This window comes from Stomoxys calcitrans, chromosome 4 (assembly GCF_963082655.1).
Source record: "Stomoxys calcitrans chromosome 4, idStoCalc2.1, whole genome shotgun sequence".
NCBI classification, from domain to species: Eukaryota; Metazoa; Arthropoda; class Insecta; order Diptera; family Muscidae; genus Stomoxys; species Stomoxys calcitrans.
Window position 1 is genome coordinate 167,916,807 of NC_081555.1, and position 12,864 is coordinate 167,929,670.

Here is a 12,864-nt window from a genome sequence, read left to right on the forward strand (position 1 = left end):
ACATCAAGATCCCAGATCGGTTTATATGGTAGCTATATCAGGTTATGGACCGATTTGAACCATAACCTGTTGTAGTTGTTGTAAATTATAACAAAATACTTCATGCAAAATTTCAGCCAAATTGGACAAGAATTGCGCCCTCTAGAGGCTCAAGAAGTCAAGACCCCCGATCGGTTTATATGACAGCTATATAAGATTATGGACCGATTTGAACCACACTAAGTACAGTTGTTGTAAATTATAATAAAATACCCCATGCAAAATTTCATTCAGATCGGAAAAGAATTGCGCCCTCTAGAGGCTCAAGAAGTCAAGACCCCCTCATCGGTTTAGATGACAGCTATACCAGGTTATGGACCGATTTGAACCACACTAAAAACAGTGGTTGTAATTTATAATAAAATACCTCATGCAAAATTTCAGCCAAATCGGATAAGAATTGCGTCCTCTAGTGAATCATGAAGTCAAGATCCCAGATCGGTTTATATGGCAGTTATGTGGACCGATATGGCCCACTTACAATCCCAACCGACCCACACTAATAATAAATACTCGTGAAAAATTTCAAGCGGCTAGCTTTACTTGTTCGAAACTTGCGTGCTTTCGACAGACAGACGGACGGACATGGCTAGATCGACTTAAAATGTCATGACGATCAAGAATATATATACTTTATCGGGTCTCAGGGGAATATTTCGATGAGTTACAAACAGAATGGCGAAATTGAAAAACCCCCATCCTATGGTGGGGGGTATACGAATGAGTGGCATACGGAAAATTTTAGGATACCAATGGAATGACATTGGTTGTAGAGTACAATTTTTGTCATCATATTTGGGCTGACCCACCACCAAAGGATGGGCGTATATTCACTTTGTCATTCCGTTTGCAACACATCGAAATATCCATTTCCGACTCTACAAGGTATATATATTCTTGATCAGCGTAAAGATATAAGACGATCTAGCCATGTCTGTCCGTCTGTCTTTTGAAATCACGCTACAGTCTTTGAAAATAGGGATATTGAGCTGAAACTTTGCACAGATTCTTTTTTTGTCCATATGCAGGTAAAGTTCGAAGATGAGGGATGGGGGATATCGGCTTATATCTTGATTTAGCCCCCATATAGACCGATCCCCCTATTTAGGGTCTTAGGCCCATAAAAGCCACATTTATTATCCGATTTTGATGAAATTAGGGACAGGGAGTTGCGTTAGGCTCAGCGACATTTTTCTGTAATATGGCCCAGATTTGGTCCAGATTTGAATATGGCTGCCATATAGACCGATCCTCCAATTTAGGGTCTTAGGCCCATAAAAGCCATATTTATTATCCGATTTTGCTGAAATTTGGGACAGTGAGTTGTGTTAGGCCCATCGACATCCTTCGTCAATTTGACCCAGATCGGGTCAGAATTGGATATAGCTGCCATATAGACCGATCCTCCGATTTAGGGTCTTAGGCCCATAAAAGCCACATTTATTATCCGATTTTGCTGACATTTGAGACAGTGAGTTGTCTTAGGTCTATCGACATTTTTCTGCCATATAGACCGATCTCTCGACTTAAGGTCTTGGTCCAAAAAAGGCGCATTTATTGTCAGATTTAGCTGAAATTTGGGACAGTGAGTTGTGTTAGGCCAATCGACATGTTTTTGCAATATGGCACAGATCGGTTCAGATGTGGTTATAGCTGCTATATAGACCGATCCTCCGATTAAGGGTCTTAGGCCCATAAAATCAACATTTATTATCTGATTTTGATGAAATTAGGGACAGTGAGTTGTGTTAGGCTGTTCGAGATCCTTTGTCAATTTGACCCAGATCGGTCCAGATTTGGTTATAGCTGCCACATAGACGGATCTTCCGATTTGGGGTCTTAGGCCCATAAAAGGCACATTTATTATCCGATGTTGCCGAAATTTAGGACAGTGAGTTGTGTTAGATCAATCGACATTTTTCTGCAATATGGCACCGATCGGTTCAGATTTGGATATAGCTGCCATATAGACCGATCTCTCGATTTAAGGTCTTAGACCCAAAAAAAAACGCATTTATTGTCCGATTTCGCCGAAATTTAGGACAGTGAGTTGTGTTGGGCCCAGCGACATTTTTCTGTAATATGGCCCAGATTGGTCCAGATTTTGATATAGCTGCCATATAGACCGATCCTCCTATTTAGGGTTTTAGGCCCATAAAAGCCACATTGATTATCCGATTTTAATGAAATTAGGGGCAGTGAGTTGTGTTAGGCCCTTCGACATCCTTCGTCAATTTGACCCAGATCGGTCCAGATTTGGATATAGCTGCCATATAGACCGATCCTCCGATTTAGGGTTTTAGGCCCATAAAAGCCACATTTATTTTTCGATTTGGCTGCAATTAGGGACAGGGAGTTGCGTTAGGCACAGCGACATCTTTCTGTAATATGGCCCAGATTGGTCTAGATTTGGATATAGCTGCCATATAGACCGATCCTCCTATTTAGGGTTTTAGGCCCATAAAAGCCACATTGATTATCCGATTTTGCTGCAATTAGGGACAGGAAGTTGCGTTAGGCCCAGCGACATTTTTCTGTAATATGGCCCAGATTGGTCCAGATTGGGATATAGCTGCCATATAGAGCGATCCTCCGATTTAGGGTCTAAGGCCCATAAAAGCAATATTTATTATCCGATTTTGATGAAATTAGGGACAATGAGTTGTATTAGGCCCTTTGACATATTTCTTCAATTTGGCCCTGATCGGTTCAGATTTGGATATAGCTGCCATATAGACCGATCCTCCGATTTAGTGTTTTAGGCCCATAAAAGCCACATTTATTTTCCGATTTTGCTGCAATTAGGGACAGGGAGTTGCGTTAGGCCCAGCGACATTTTTCTGTTATATGGCCCAGATTGGTCCAGATTTGGATATAGCTGCCATATAGAGCGATCCTCCGATTTAGGGTCTTAGGCCCATAGAAGCCACATTTATTGTCCGATTTTGCTGAAATTTGGGACAGTGAGTTAAGTTAAGACCCTTGACATACTTCTTCAAAATCGCACAGATCGGTTCAGATTTGGATATAGCTGCCTTATAGACCGATTTCTCGGTTTTAAGTTTTCGGGCCATAAAAGGCATATTTATTGTCCGATGTCGCTGAAATTTGAGACAGTGAGTTTAGTAAAGCTCTTCGATGTCCTTCTTCAATTTGGTCCATATCGGTCCAGATTTGGATATAGCTGCCATGTAGGCCGATATCTCGATTTAAAGTCTTGGCCCCATAGAAAAAGTGATCAAAATCGGTCCAGAGATGGGCTTAGTTTCCATCTTAACCGATCTTCCGACTTGATTTCTTTGAAAACGCAAGTTAATGTATAAGTGTGGGATAACCTTGACTTATTTTTTATTTAAAATATGTTGAACTATTAGTGACCATTAAGTCAAACCTTAAAGTGGAGGGTCTAGTACTGTTATTTCCATATTATTTCACATTTCATAAAAAATTCCGAGAATCGTGATTTTCACTTTACGAGTACAAAAAGAAAATGGCTGTACAAAGCATGTCACAGAATGGAATTTCTGACCTTCAACCTATTACCAAATGAAGTAAAAAGTAGGTAGTTAAAGGGTTTAAAAAAATAGGTAGTTTTGTTCTAAAAATATGAATTTTTTAACCATATAGACTTAGACGGTCATAAAGCCATAAAACATGTTTGCCTTGCTATTTTCTTGGCAAGGATAATAGCGTTGCCATTGTTGTTTATGACTAGTGCCAAACTGCTGAAGTAAATATGCTAGAAAAACAATAGACAAAATTAGTTTTTTATAACAAATCTAACTCTTTTTTTAACTCTTTTGCGACCATGTTTTTTTTTGGAATTTGTCATTGTGAAAAAACAGCGTTTCTTTTTTTCTCAGAATAACATAGTAAGTCGTAGTAAGAATTTGTTGTTTTAATGTATGGAAATAGAGTTGACATGCATGTCGGATAATTTAGTATTTCCCCTTATTGCGGATTAAGTTTGAAGATTGTCAAAAAACAAGAGACGTAAGTTGTATGGATAGGACTTCATAATAGTAACCAGGTAAAAACCTTAGCTGTGGCATACATTTTCTGCAAATGTGATCGTTTTGGTGCAAATCGATTTTTATTCTCTCCTTCATGAAATGGGGGTGTGCTAACTTTGTGGTGGATTCTGTTATGAATTCAAACATCCTTGACAAGTATGGTTAAAATAGCACTTAACGTGATATATGTAACAACTTGACTTCCAACGCAGCTTTACGAGCCAATTACAAACATTTCATGCAAATTTCTTTATACCTTCTATTTTTTCCCCAAAACATATCCCCTCCAAAGAACTTGACAATTGCTTCTATGGTATAGTCTAAATGAGTTCATAGATAACAAGTAACAAGTAAAAGCGTGCTAAGTTCGGCCGGGCCGAATCTTATATACCCTCCACCATGATGATTCAGAACATAATAAACACGTTTGTTGATGGTCATGAGAGGATCCGTCGTACAAAATTTCAGGCATATCGGATAATAATTGCGACCTCTAGGGGTCAAGAAGTCAAGATCCCAGATCGGTTTATATGGCAGCTATATCAGGTTATGAACCGATTTGAACCTTATATGACACAGTTGTTGAAAGTAAAAATAAAATACGTTATGCAAAATTTCAGCCAAATCGGATAGGAATTGCGGCCCCTAGAAGCTCAAGAAGTCAAATCCCCAGATCTGTTTATATGACAGCTATATCAGGTTATGGACCGATTTCAACCATACTTGGTACAGTTGTTGGATATAATAAGAAAACACGTCGTGCAAAATTTCATTCCAATCGGATAAGAATTGCGCACTCTAGAGGCTCAAGAAGTCAAGACCCTAGATCGGTTTATATGGCAGCTATATCAAAACATGGACCGATATGGCCCATTTACAATACCAACCGACCCACACTAATAAGAAGTATTTGTGCAAAATTTCAAGCGTCTAGCTTTACTCCTTCGGAAGTTAGCGTGCTTTCGACAGACAGACGGACGGACGGACAAGCTAAAAGTAACAGCTGATAACTGACAGAAGAAAGAATGCAATTACAGAGTCACAAGCTGTGAAAAAATTTGTCAACGCCGACTATATGAAAAATCCGCAAGTACTTTTTGGGCAACCCATACAAATCTTGATCGATTTAGGCCAAATTGCAGATATATGTTGAGGGGCTTCAGTTAACTCACTGTCCCAAATTTTGGCGACACCGGACAATAAATGCGTTTTTTATGGGCCCAAAACTTTAAATCGATAGATTGGTCTATATGGCAGCTATATCCAAATCTGGACCAATCGGAGCCAAATTAAAGAAAAGAAATGAAAGAAAAGAAAAAGAAATTAAACAGATCTAGGCCAAATTGAAGAGGGATGTCGATTGGCTTAACGCAACTTACTGTCCCAAATTTGAGCAAAATCGGACAATAAATGTGGCTTTTATGGGCTTAAGACCTTAAATCGAAAGATCGGTCTATATGGCAGCTATATCCAAATCTGAACAGATCTAGGCCAAATTGTGCCTTTTATGGGTCCAAAAACTTAAATCGATAGATCGGTCTATATGTTAGCTATATCCAAATCTGGACCGATCTGGGCCAATTGAAAGAGGGATGTCGAAGTGCCATGTACAACTGACTGTCCCAAATTTTGGCAAAATCGGACAATAAATGTGAATTTTTTTTGAGCCTAAAACCTTAAATCGAGAGATCGGACTATATATCAGCTATATCCAAATCTGGACCGATCTGGGGCAATTGGAAGAGGGATGTCGAAGTGCCTTGTACAACTCTCTGTCCCAAATTTTGTGGAAATCGGACAATAAATGCGCCTTTTATGGGCCAAAGACCTTAAATCGAGAGATCGATCTATATGGCAGCTATATCCAAATCTGGACCGATCTGTGCCATATTCCAGGAAGATGTCGGGGGGCCTAACAGAACTCTCTGTGCCAAATTTTAAAAAAACCGGACAATAAATGCGCCTTTTATGGGCCCAAGACCTTAAATCGAGAGATCGGTCTATATGGGAGCTATATCCAAATCTTATCCGATCTAGTCCAAATTGAAGAAGGATGTCGACTGGCCTAACGCAACTTACTGTCCCAAATTTGGGCAAAATCAGACAATAAATACGCCTTTTATGAACCCAAGACCTTAAATCGAGAGATCGGTCTATATGGCAGCTATAACCAAATCTGGACCGATCTGGGCCAAATTAAAGATGGGCGTCGAGGGGCCTAACACAACTCACTGTTTCAAATTTCGGCGAAATCGGACAATAAATGTGAATTTTATGGGCCCTAGAACTTAAATCGAGATATCGGTCTATATGGCAGCTATATCCAAATCTGAACCGATCGAGGTCAAATTAAATATGGATGTCAAAGAGCCTAACACAACCCACAGTCCCAAATTATGGCAAAACCGGACAATTAATGTGCCTTTTATGGGCCTAAGACCCTAAATCGAGATATCGGTCTATATGGCAGCTATATTCAAATCTGAACCGATCGAGGTCAAATTAAAGAAGAATGTCGAGGGGCCTAAAAAAACTCACTGCCCAAAATTATGGCAAAATCGAACAGTAAATGCGCCTTTTATGGGCCTAAGACCCTAAATCGGCGAATCGGTCTATATGGGAGCTATATTACGATATAGCCCATCTTCGAATTTAACCTGCTTATGGACAAAAAAAAAACAATCTGTGGGAGGGGGTATATTAATTTCGTCGTTCTGTTTGTAACATCTTGAAATATGCGTGTGAGACCCCATAAGTTATATACATTCTTGATCGTCATGTAATTTTAAGTCGATCTAGCCATGTCCGTCCATCTGTCTGTCGAAAGCACGCTAACTTTCGAAGGAGTAATGCTAGCCACTTTAAATTTTGCACAAATACTTTTTATTAGCTTAGGTCGGTTGGGATTGTAAATGGGCCATATCGGTCCATGTTTTAATATAGCTGCCATATAAACCGACCTTGGGTCTTGATTTCTTGAGCCTCTAGAGGGCGCAATTCTCGTCCGATTTGAATGAAATTTTGCACATAGTGTTTTGAAATCACTTTCAGCAACTGCGTCAAGTGTGGTCTAAATCGGTCTATGTTTTGATATATTTAGCTGCAATATAAACCGATCTTGGGTCTTGACTTCTTGAGCCTCTAGAGGGCGCAATTCTATTCCGACTGGAATGAAATTTAGAATGTGGTGTTTTGTTATGATATCCAACAACTGCGCCAAGTATGGTTCAAATCGGACCATAAGCTCATATAGCTGCCATATAAACCGATCTTGGGTCTTGACTTCTTGAGCCTCTAGAGGGCGCAATTCTTATCCGATTTGGCCGTAATTTAGCACGTGGTGTTTTGGTGTCACTTCCAACAACTGCCCTGAGTATGGTTTAAATCGGTCTATGTTTTGATATAGCTGCCATATAAACCGATCTTGGGTCTTGACTTCTTGAGCCTCTAGAGGGCGCAATTCTCTTCCGATTTGACTGAAATTTTGCACGTAGTGTTTTGGTATCACTTCCAATAACTGCCTTTAGTATGATTTAAATCGGTTCATAATCTGTTATAGCTGTCATATAAACCGATCTTGGATCTTGACTTATTGAGCCTATGGTGGGTATAAAAATGCATACGGTTCATTGATAATGAAGGCTATTTAAGAATATTTTTTCCCTTTTCTCGAAATTTATCGTTGACTTGTGGCATATTTCCACAAAAGTCAAACCAATAACCTTAACTCAATTTCTAAGCTAAATTAGTTCAATTATTTTCTCTGGCCATAAAGTCAAACCCTAACTTACAGTTTTGCTTAACAAACCCTTTTTTTTGGCAGTTTCAAATTTGTGGGAATATATTTTTACCTAAATTTCCCATGTTCTAGGAACTATACGAAGCTAGTCAAGGGGTTAAATAAGAGAAGGTAACTCGACATGGTATAGAAAAGAAACATTTCGGTTTTTACAATCCGAAGTCCTTGACATTTTATAACTGTTTATGACCACTACTAAGTAAAACGGTGAACTGAATGTCCTTAAAAAACAATAGAAACAAATCTAGTTTTTTAGAACACAGCTAAAAATTTTTAACTCTTTCACGAAAATGTGCGCGAAAGACTTTTTTTCCTAGAAAATATAAATAAAAAAAACTTTTCCCGAAAATTCCTAGCACTCCTTTGACTCAGTCAAAGGATTTAGAAACAAAGGTAGTTGTTTTGCTAAAAATCTTTATCGAAATCATAAAAAAATTTACCAAGCAAAAAATGGCCACAGAGCCATAAAATATTTTTAAAAATGGTTTTAAAACAGTCTAAAAAAATTAAAAACCCTTGGCAAGGATAATGTGTCTTCTACTTTATGGCATTCACTTAAAACATTGAACTGAATGTCCTAGAAAAACAAAAAATAAAATTCAGTTTTTTGGAACAAAACTAACTCTTTTTTTTAACTCTTTTGCGAATGGGTGCGCATGTGCTGAACGTTTTCCGAGAAATGCTTAGATCTCTTAGATGTTTAGTTAAGGTTTATTGCTTAGGGTTTCCTGGAAAGACGTACATTCTTTAGCGTGGAAATATCGTGACATTTAGATCCACCACCAGAGGATAGGGGGTTTATTCATTTAGTCATTCCGTTTGCAACACATGGAAATATCAATTTGCGACCCTACCAAGTATATATATTTCGGATCGTGGTAAAATTCTAAGGCGATTTAACGATGTCCGTATGTCTGTCAGTCTATCCGTCCGTCTGTTGTAATCACTTTAGAGCCTTCAAAAATTGAGATATTGAGCTGACATTTGGCACAGATACATATTTTGATGCACGCTGGTTAAGTTCTTGAACGGGCCAAATCGGATCATATTTGGATATAGCTGCTATATAGACCGATTTTCCGGTAAAGGGTCTAATACCCATAAAAACTTTATTTTTCATCCGAATTTTAAACAGTGAATAGTTTAAGGCGTCCCGACAACTGACCCAAATATAGCTCAAATCGGACTATATTTAGATATAGCTGCCATATAGACCGATCTCCCGATAAAGGGTCTGAAGACCATAAAAGCTTTATTTATTATTTTAAGCCTCCCAACATCTGACCCAAATATGGTACAGATCGGTCTATATTTGGATATGGCTGTCATATAAACCGATCTCCCGATAATGGGTCTGAAGCCCATAATTTTTTAACCGATTTATTTTTTAACCGATTTCGCTGAAATTTGAAACAGTGGGTTATATTAAGCCTCCCGACATCTGACCTAAATATGGATTAGATCGGTCCATATTTAGATATAGCTGCCATATAGACCTATCTGCCGATAAGGGGACTGAAGTCCATAAAAGCTTTATTTTTTACCCCATTTCGCTAAAATTTGCAACAGTGGGTTATTTTAAGCCCCCCGACATCTGACCCAAATATGGTTCAGATCGGACTATATTTGGATATGGCTGTCATATAAACCGATCCCCCGATTAGGGGTCTGAAGGCCATAACAACTTTATTTTTTTAACCGATTTCTCTGAAATTTTAACCAGTGAGTTCTTCTGAGCTTCACGATATCCGACCCTATCTGCCAAAAAGTCTAACATTTCCATCTGCAAAATTTAATAGTGACATATATATTAGACCACTCAATGTCCGTGCCGAATTTAGGTGCTTAAGTTATCCAATATTCTTAAGATTGAGACGAAATGGGCTTTACATGTATAGCCGAGGTGGTGGGTATCCAAAGTTCGGCCCGGCCGAACTTAATACCTTTTTACTTGTTTGTCCATAAGCAGGTTAAGTTCGAAGATGGGCAATATCGGACTATATCTTAATATAGCCCCAAATATAGACCGGTCCGCCGATTTAGAGTCGTAGGCCCATAAAAGCCACATTATTATCCGATTTTGCTCAAATTTCGGACAGTGAGTTGTGTTAGGCCTGTCGACATCGTTCTTCAATTTGGCCTAGATCGGAACAGATTTGGATATAGCTGCCATATAGGTTTTGGGCCCATAAAAGACGCATTTATAGTCCGATTTCGGTGAAATTTGAGACAGTGAGTTGTGTTAGGCCCCTCGACATATTTCTGCAATATGGCCCAGATCGGCCCAGATTTGGCTATAGCTGGCATATAGAGCGCTCTCTCGATTTAAAGTTTTGGGCGAATAAAAGACACATTTATTGTCCCATTTCGCCAAAATTTGGAACAGTGAGCTCTGTTAGGCCCTTCGACCTCCTTCTTCAATTTGGCTCCGATCAGTCAAGATTTGAATATAGCTGCCATTAGACCGATATCTCGATTTAAAGTCTTGGGCCCATGCAAGACGCATTTATTGTCCGATTTCGCCGATATTTGGGACAGTGTGTTGTGTTAGGCGCTTCGACATCCTTCATCAATTTGGCTTGGATCGGATTAGACTTTGATATATTGGGTTGCCCAAAAAGTAATTGCGGATTTTTCATATAGTCGGCGTTGACAAATTTTTTCACAGCTTGTGACTCTGTAATTGCATTCTTTCTTCTGTCAGTTATCAGCTGTTACTTTTAGCTGCTTTAGAAAAAAAGTGTAAAAAAGTATATTTGATTAAAGTTCATTCTAAGTTTTGTTAAAAATGCATTTACTTTCTTTTAAAAAATCCGCAATTACTTTTTGGGCAACCTAGCTGCTACACAGACCGATCTCCCTGTTTAAAGTTTTGGGCTCATTAAAGGCTATTAATTGTTATTCCGCAGAAAGAAAAAGGAAATGGAAAGATGTGAGTGTGAGCGAATTGAGATGTACAGGAGTCAAAATGAAGTCCTGAAATTCTACCAAAGAATTAAACATCAAACCGATGGCTTTGGTGCAGGCACATCCTTCTGCAGAGACAAAGAAGGAAATCTAGTAACTGACACAGATAACATGCTGAGGATATGGAAAGAACATTTTACCCTCTAACTGCTAGTGTCCGACGTTGGTGGCGAAGAGGATACCGCAGAACCAACCCCTGATGATGGTATAGAATGTTTACCTCCTAGTCAGAATGAACAGTGACACGACTAAAGAATAACAAGGCTGCAGGAGCCGACGGGTTATCCGCTGAACTTGTTAAGACCGGAGGCGACACGCTGATAAGGCGTATGCATCAGCTTATCTGCGCAATCTGGCTAGAAGAACGCATACCCGATGATTGGAACCTCAGCATACTATGTCCCGTACACAAGAAAGGAGACAAGACTACAGAGGAATAAGTCTCCTCCCCATCGCACACAAGATACTCTCGAGCGTACTGTGTGATAGATTGAAAACTAAAGTCAGACCAGATATTCACACTGCGCCAAATCCTGGAAAAGACCCGAGAAGGACAAATCAACATCTACCATCTCTTTGTTGACTACAAAGCCGCCTTCGATACTCCTTTACGTTCTAAGGTATTTCAAGCCATGTCTGAGTTTGGTATTCCTGCAGAAATTAATAAGACTCTGCAGGATGACACTTGCTGATACGCGTTCCTCAGTAAGAATAGGAAAGAATCTCTCCGAACCATTTAATACCAAACGAGGTTTCAGACAAGGAGACAGCCTCTCGTGTGATCTCTTTAATATCCTGCTGGAGAAGATTATACGAGATGCAGATGTGAATAGATATGGCACACTAATCACAAGAGAACACATGCCACTCGCGACATCGATATCATAGGTCGGTCACCGGAAGAAGTAACTGCAGCCTTCGAAAGAATCGAAAGAGAGTCAGTGAAAATGGGTCTGGCAGTAAATGGAGATAAGACGAAATGGATGGTTTCAACTTCCAAAAAGCCTTGCGCAACCGAGCAGATAAAGAAAATGGAGAAGTTGGGAACCACAACTTTGAGACAGTTACCAACTTTATCTACCTCGGCACCGCCGTAACCGAAACAAATGACACCAGTTTTGAGATTAAGCGATGAATAATACTGGCAAACAGATGCTACTTTGGATTAAGTAGGCAGATTAGAAACAAGGCCACCTCTCGATAAACGAAGATTACACTATACAAGACACTGTTACTGTCCGTGTTGTTATATGGTTCCGATGCATGGGTACTTGTGAAAGCAAATGAAGCAGTGCTTGGAGTATTTGAGAGAAACATTCTTCGTTAATGGAGAATGTAGGCGACGTATGATCCACGAGCTGTATGAGCTGTATGCCGACGATAGCAAGTTACACACATTAAAACACAACGGCTGCTTTGGCTAGGTCATGTTGTCAGAATGGATGAAGAAGATCCAGTAAAGAAGTCTTTTGGAGGCAAACACGGTGGTACACGCAAACCGGGAAGACTTAAAGCCCGATGGAAAGATCAAGTTGTGGGAGACACCTCGAAATTTGGTGTCAGAGATTATAGAATGAGCGCAGAAGATCGAGGCGCTTGGAACGCTATTCTACGTTCGGCTAGTGGAACGAATATTCTGTCGTAGCCAATTAAAGTAATGTAACTACTGCTGAGAATTTTTATACCCACCACCGAAGGATGGGGGTGTATTCATTTTGTCATTCCGTTTGCATCACATCGAAATATCCATTTCCGACCCTATAAAGTATATATATTCTTGATCAGCGTAAAAATCTAAGACGATCTAGACATGTCCGTCCGTCTGTCTGTTGAAATCACGCTACAGTCTTTAAAAATAGAGATATTGAGCTGAAACTTTCGACCGATTCGTTTTTTGTCCATAAGCAGGTTAAGTTCGAAGATGGGTTATATCGGACTATATCTTGATATAGCCCCCATATAGACCGATCGGCCGATTTGGGGTCTAAGGCCCATAAAAGCCACATTTATTATCCGATTTTGCTGAAATTTAGGACAGTTAGTTGT